Below are 6,780 nucleotides of genomic sequence, written 5' to 3'. Positions count from 1 at the left end.
AATTAATCCCTTTGCCACGTAGGAACTGTTCATCACAGCACAAAGTTGCATGACATTGAAAACACATGTGTCACTCAATTGCACAGAGAGTGTTAGTGTTTTAGGGATACGCTGAGAAGCTGGGTGGCTTGGGCCGTCTATCCCTGTCCTGATGACAGCTCAAGCCCCAGGGAAAATCTCACGGCTCTGTCTGAGGAAGCAACCTCTTCAACCCCATTAGTTTCAGGCTTGTTGGATCAGAATACCTAGGCTTCCAAAAAGGCTTTCTGAGTAACCAAGTTATATGCAAGATAGCGTTCCCTGGAACCTTTCATCTACTCTTCACTGGATCATTAATACTGCCTTATATAATCTGTATAGTGTTGGACATATTTCCAAAATAATTTGCATTGTAGCTATCATGAAGTCGGTACTGAAGGGTTCACAACACGCCCCCATGGTCGGGCGTGTTTGCATATGCCCGGCGGACACTTCCACCTAGCCAGTTCCAGTTCAGGATAGCCATTTCCGGATCAGGGCGTCTCGTAACCAGGATGCCCAGCAGACCTGGACACTTCTGCCTAGCCAGTTCCAGGTCAAGATAGCCATTTCCAGGTCAAGGCGTCTCGTGTGACCAGGATCCCTGACGTTTCATGGTGACATAATCGCGCAACGTGGCCATGTGATCTACGCACATGCATGGAGTAGTGACATGACCTGGGCACGCCCAGCCTTTAAAATACAACGCCATGTTCCCGGTTTCTTCTTCTTCTCTACACACGTGTCTCTCCCACAGGCCTGCGCACTCTCTGTCCCTTTATCTTTAATAAAACTCTTTTTTTTTTTTTTTTTGGTTTTTCGAGACAGGGTTTCTCTGTGTAGCTTTGCGCTTTCCTGGAACTCACTTGGTAGCCCAGGCTGGCCTCGAACTCACAGAGATCCGCCTGGCTCTGCCTCCTGAGTGCTAATAAAACTCTTATTAGTAGATTCTGTCATGTTTTGTGACATTTCTTTGCAGGGTAAGAGCACAACGCGGCCAATTAACTAACAGGCACACTTTCTAAAATTCTCAGGTCCGGACCAGGGACTCAAAGATGTCAAATCAATGGAGTAGCTGGCACTTAAATGCAGGCTTTCTGGCTTCAGGGTTTATGCTTCGCCTTGTTGTGGTGTGAATGTGAAGTGTCCCCCACAGGCTCATGTGCTGGACTACTTGATCCCCTGCTAGTGGCACTTGGGAAGTTATGGTACCTTCAGAAGATAGAGACTTGTTACTGGGAGGGGGTGGGGTGGGGGAGTGCAGCTTTGAGTTTTATAGCCTGACCCACCTCCATTTCTCTCCTGCTTCCTGATGGCCAAGTGGTCTCATCTTCTGCTGTGGTACTTTCCGTGTCACGATGAACTACATCCCTCTGGAACCAAAAGAAAAAGAAGCCCTCTCTGCTTTATGTGTCCTGTCTTCAAGGTATTCTGTCACAGCGACAGAAAAGTAACTAAAACATTTCTCATCCTCCAGTCATTTAGGAGTAGACTATGAGGATGCTAAAGTTTATTCACATCCATGCATAATGTTACATTTTAGAAAACAATACAATGTTACCTTTTTTTCCTGGGGTTTAATGCAGGAATTCACAACACTGAGCAAGAACTGGTGTGAAATGAAGAAAAAGGTCAGAGAACTCCATTACTATTTTTGTGTGTGTTCTGAGGGTTGCATCTAGACCCTTGCACATTAGAAGCACAACCCTGTCACTGAGTTATATCCCCATCCCTTGACCTTTGATTTTGTGGAAACATTCATTCTTGGTCTTCAAATCCAAGCTCTTGGTTTTATAGATGTAAAAACCAGGACCAAGAAGAGGGGGTTACAGTCCCCCACTGTGCTGTGTGAAGAAAGTTGGAAGTCCATGTTCACTCTGAGTAGGCAGTACAGGATGGCCATTTGGCCAAGGCTTAGGGCTCTAAAGGCCTTGTGGTCCACTCTCTCTACTTCCATGGACAATTTACTTAATGTTCCTGAGCTTCAGGTTCTTTGTATAGTAAAATGGGAATGGAAATGTCTGTTGTCAGAAATTCAGGGGGCCATTCATAACATTTACCACCCCTGGTATGACACCTGATTTATGACACCATAAGCTGATGTCCTTCTTCAGCTTCTCAGGTTCCTCTAACCCTTCCCTGGCCTAAGAATGACTTCGTGTGAGGAAGTAGCAAAGGGCTCCACTGTAAGCTTACCAAATTGAGGATCAAAGTGACCAATGCCCTCTAATGGGAGTTGAGACTTGAAGCTGCTGCTGAGTTTTTTCTCTTGATACCATCCGTTAGTGAAGCCTTCCTGACTCCCTCAGGGTGGAGGATGGGGCATGGTTTCCCTCCCATTTGCTATTGAAAAGGAGACGCTTCATGCAAATCCTTGGTTGGTACACACTGCATTTCCTACTACGCATGTACAGGCCACACAATGTTGGCAGAAGCAAAGTCATAAATCCTGACTCGCAATTGAGTATTCTTTCATCTGTGATGAAGCAAATGGGTACATTACATAGTACAAGTAGTCTTCAGTATAGCTTAGAGCTTTATTTCCATGTACAGCCCATATTTTGTATCATAAAATTTAGCAGCAACTCAAGAAAAAAAAGTTAATATACATATAGTGCTTCAATTTATACACCAAATGTGAACTGGTGTGTGTGTGTGTGTGTGAGAGAGAGAGAGAGAGAGAGAGAGAGAGAGAGAGAGAGAGAGAGAGAGAGAGAATGAAATAAAGGATAGCCAAGTAAAGTGGCAATAAGAATATGTATAGATACCATTGTTGAAGTACCTGGTGCACCTAAGAACACTGTGCTTAGAGAACTGTGCACATGATCTAGGGTCTTCAGAGGAATTGCAGAAAGGGTATTGTTCTTATTTTGTAAATAAAGGGGCATTTGGAAATGAGTCTTACCATCAGTCCTTATTTCAAAGCCTTACTCCTTATCCCTTACAGCTTTTACATTGCAGGGTAAGGTATAGATCATCCTCCCCCTGTGGAGATGGATGGATGCAGAGAAGGCATAGACTATTCTTTAGGTTTAAAAGAGAACTGGCAGGAATTCTACATGCTACAAAGTTTAATGAGGTGACACAGACCCTGTCTGCCAGTATACCTTGGAGGAAGAGTGAATCATAGATAGAAGAGCAATGAAACCCAGCGTCCACTTATGGATGACTTTCCTTACTTCCATAAACCAGTGTGCCAGGCCAGGAAGTATCACCATAATTAAGGGCTTGTTGAGAAAAGTTAGGGTCACATGGAAAATTACATAGACCCAGTTTCTCAGAGGTAAAGATGCCCAAATGACCCCGGGTACCATTGCCTAGGCTCACCCTGATTGCTGAGGCCCAGGGAGCTGCTAAGCCAGCAGGCTTGCCTTGTCTTTACAGTCTGGCTCTGGAATGAGCTGAGTCTTGTCATTGCACAAGTTTCCAGGTAATTTGTCTTCAAATAGATTCATCCAACCCTTGATGTAGACTTTGTTCTCTCCCTCCAAGCTCCCTTTGCCCCCATCTCTCAGTGGTCAGGACCAGGTACCCATATCACAGCCCTCAGTCAGGGAGAGTGAATCATCAGACCCCAATGCAAGAAGTTTGAGTTGAGTCTTGTCCAACTCAAGTTCTCTGTACAACAAAATCATCCATTCTCTCAGAAGGGCACATTGCAAAATCCTTTCTTTCAAAAGTCATGCTTTTAATGAGCCTTGCTAACAAACCGCTATTTTATTGACATGCTTGTTAATGGTGTTAATGGGAATGTTTGTGCAATCCTGTCCTTAGGCTCCCATACATACAAGTGGCCAGGAGGTTGTATATTCATTTAGATATATTTTCACAGTCATGGAACTCAAATTCAAATAACATTGTATAACTTCTTGGAGTCTCCTGCACCCCCAGTGAGAATGCACTCAGCCCCAGCTGTCTGGCCAAATGGTATTTTGTCTCCCACCCACTGCCAGCTGCTTCTTATCTTGTCTCAAGAGGGCTGAGCTGAGGAGGCAGGGAAAACAGTTTTATCTAGGACTGGGAAGAAGGTTTGCTTGCTATTGCTAATTAAAGCCTATTGGGAGTGAATTCAACTTCGGAGGGGGCTGTTGAGAAAAAAAACTACTTTTCCAGCTGTTGTCTTGAGCCAGGCCAGACCATGACATCACATGGTGTTCTGCTTTATGTCTGGGCTCTCTTCCGTGTGCCTACTTCTGCTCATCATCTCCTTCTGCAGAATGAATTGGAATGACAGGCAATGAATGACCCTGAAGGTCTTCTAGGAAATGTAAAATCTTTACTTTTCCCCAAAGGTGTTATATACCTTTTTATTGTTTGGCAATCCTTCCTCTTGGGCTCAAGTCTCTTCCCAATGAATGGACGCTCCTCACATAGCCTGACTAATCAATCCATGCTCCAAACCCAACCCGTTTCCCGTGGCCTCACACACAGGTTTAAGAATAAAATGATTGATTTCCCAGCTATCCTTGGAACTAGAATAAAGTAATTTGACACATTTCCAGCAAATAAAAATAAGTTGAGATCTGCAGAATTTACTGTGTATCCTTCACCCTTTCTTCTGCTTTAAATGAAGTTTTGATGTCTACATTTGAAGCCATGGCTTCATCATCTTGAGACGACAGACACTGGAAAAGCCCAAGAGAGTGTCAAAAGGTCTAGTTATGATACAGTATTAGAGTTAAATTTTTTTGCCCATCAGTTTTTTTGTTTACCCACCAACCATTTATTAGTGTACTATACACACACACACACACACACACACACACACACACACACATTTACTAGAGCTAAACGTTGATCTAATCATTAGAAATTGACTAGTAAACAAATAGATCAAGATTCCTGTTATTAATCTCATAATTTAACCGACAAAGGCAGACCTTAGTCAATAGATAAAATAAAACAATGTAATTTTACAGAAAGAGATTGTGGTGGTTGGAATGAAAATGGTAGCCATATGTTTGAATACTTAGTATCTGGTGGAATTGTTTTGGGAAAGACTAGGAAATGTGGCCTTTGTTAGAGGGCATGTGTCACTGGCAGCGGCTTTGAGTTTTCAAAAGCCTACACCAGAGTAACCAACCACTATCTGATTGTATTTAAGGTTCACCCCATGAGATGGAACTCATGTTTGACACTGCTTGGGTGGCCAGGAATCTGAGACTACATAGGCCATAGACCTAACTGAAAACAGAATACTGTTGTTCTGCTACAGGAACTCAGCAATAAAACAATTCCTCCTGACACTCTGCTCTACTCATAGACCAGTGTCTTGCTCAGCCATCATCAGAGAAGTAGATCTCTTGCAGTAGATGGGAACAAATATAGAAGCCTGCAACTTGACTGTGTACAGAGAGTGAGAGAACTGGGAGTATTCAATTCTAAATAGGATATTTCCATCAAACCTTTCTACTCAGGGTTCAGGAAACTCTGCAGATGAGGAAGTGGAAAGATTGTAAGAGCCAGTGGGGATGGAAGACAACAAGAAAACAAAGGCTCTAGCCACAACAGGACTGACACACCCATGAACTCACAGAGATTGTGGCAGCATGCACAGGATCTGCACAGGTCCACACCATATGAGGTCCCAGTGATGAGAGAAGTGGACACATGCCCCATCCCTAACCAAGATGCTACTTCTAATTGATGACCACTTGCAAAGGAAAACTTAGTTTTTTCAAATAGAGTCTCACTGGGTATACAAGCCACACTGAAGGGCAGGCCCCATGCCCAGCAGTAGATGGTCAACACAAAACAAACTCAGGGTTTTTTGTAGGGTTTTTTTTTTTCTCATAATATTTTTTCTGGGTGATTTTTTTTCTTATAGGGTTTTGCTTATATATTGCAGTTTCGAGTTTTGTGTTTTTAGGGGAGTTCTGTGCTTGTTATGTGCATGTCTTTGCATCTCTATATGGGTTTTTTTGTGTGTGTGCTTTTCTTTGGGCTCTTTTTCTGTTTGTTTGTGTTGTCCTATTCAGGTTTGTTTATTTTTATTTGGCCTTACTTTATTACTTTTTTCTATATACCTACTTGCTTCTAAAGAGAGGGAGCAAGAAAAGGTATGGATTTGAGTTGGTGAGGAGATGGGGAGGATCTGGGAAGAGTTGGGGGGCACGACTAAAATCAGAATATGAAAAAAAATCTAATTTAAAAAAAGGGTCCATGCTGTTCCTAGTTAACTCTCTCTTTCTGTGCTTTTTGCTTGTGGATCAAGTGTAAGCTCTCAGCCACTGCTCCATCACTACAGCTGCCCACCTGCCTGCTGGGTATTCTGTATTATGATCCATCCTTTCAGAATCTTGAACCCATCTCCAGATGATATCCAGTGCTGAATGTGAGCAACCATGGTGCACAGTTGTCATACTGTATTTCCCATGAAGTGATGGCAATAAAAGTCTATGTGTGCGTTCAGTATAGAGGCAATTTGTTTAATAAAAGTCTATGTGTGCGTTCAGTATAGAGGCAATTTGTTTTCAAATGCTTTACCTCTGCACTTGAACATGTAGAGATAGTACAGGAGGTGTATAGAAGGGAAGCTAGAATATAATCATTCAGTTTTAGAATCTTATTTCCAACCTACCTTCTCTGATATTCAAAAGTGCTACCTCATGTTAACAACTTCATTTATTTGGGTTAAAATGGCTCTGTAATGCACAAAATGTGCCATATTGATCAGCCTTTCATTGTCATCAGGAACTGATGCCTAACTAATAATAATATCCCAGACCCCTATCATGTATAAGTTATAATCCATGCTAATTT

The sequence above is a fragment of the Peromyscus leucopus genome, chromosome 10, assembly GCF_004664715.2.
Source record: "Peromyscus leucopus breed LL Stock chromosome 10, UCI_PerLeu_2.1, whole genome shotgun sequence".
Lineage (NCBI taxonomy): Eukaryota > Metazoa > Chordata > Mammalia > Rodentia > Cricetidae > Peromyscus > Peromyscus leucopus.
This window is presented reverse-complemented; position numbering follows the sequence as displayed.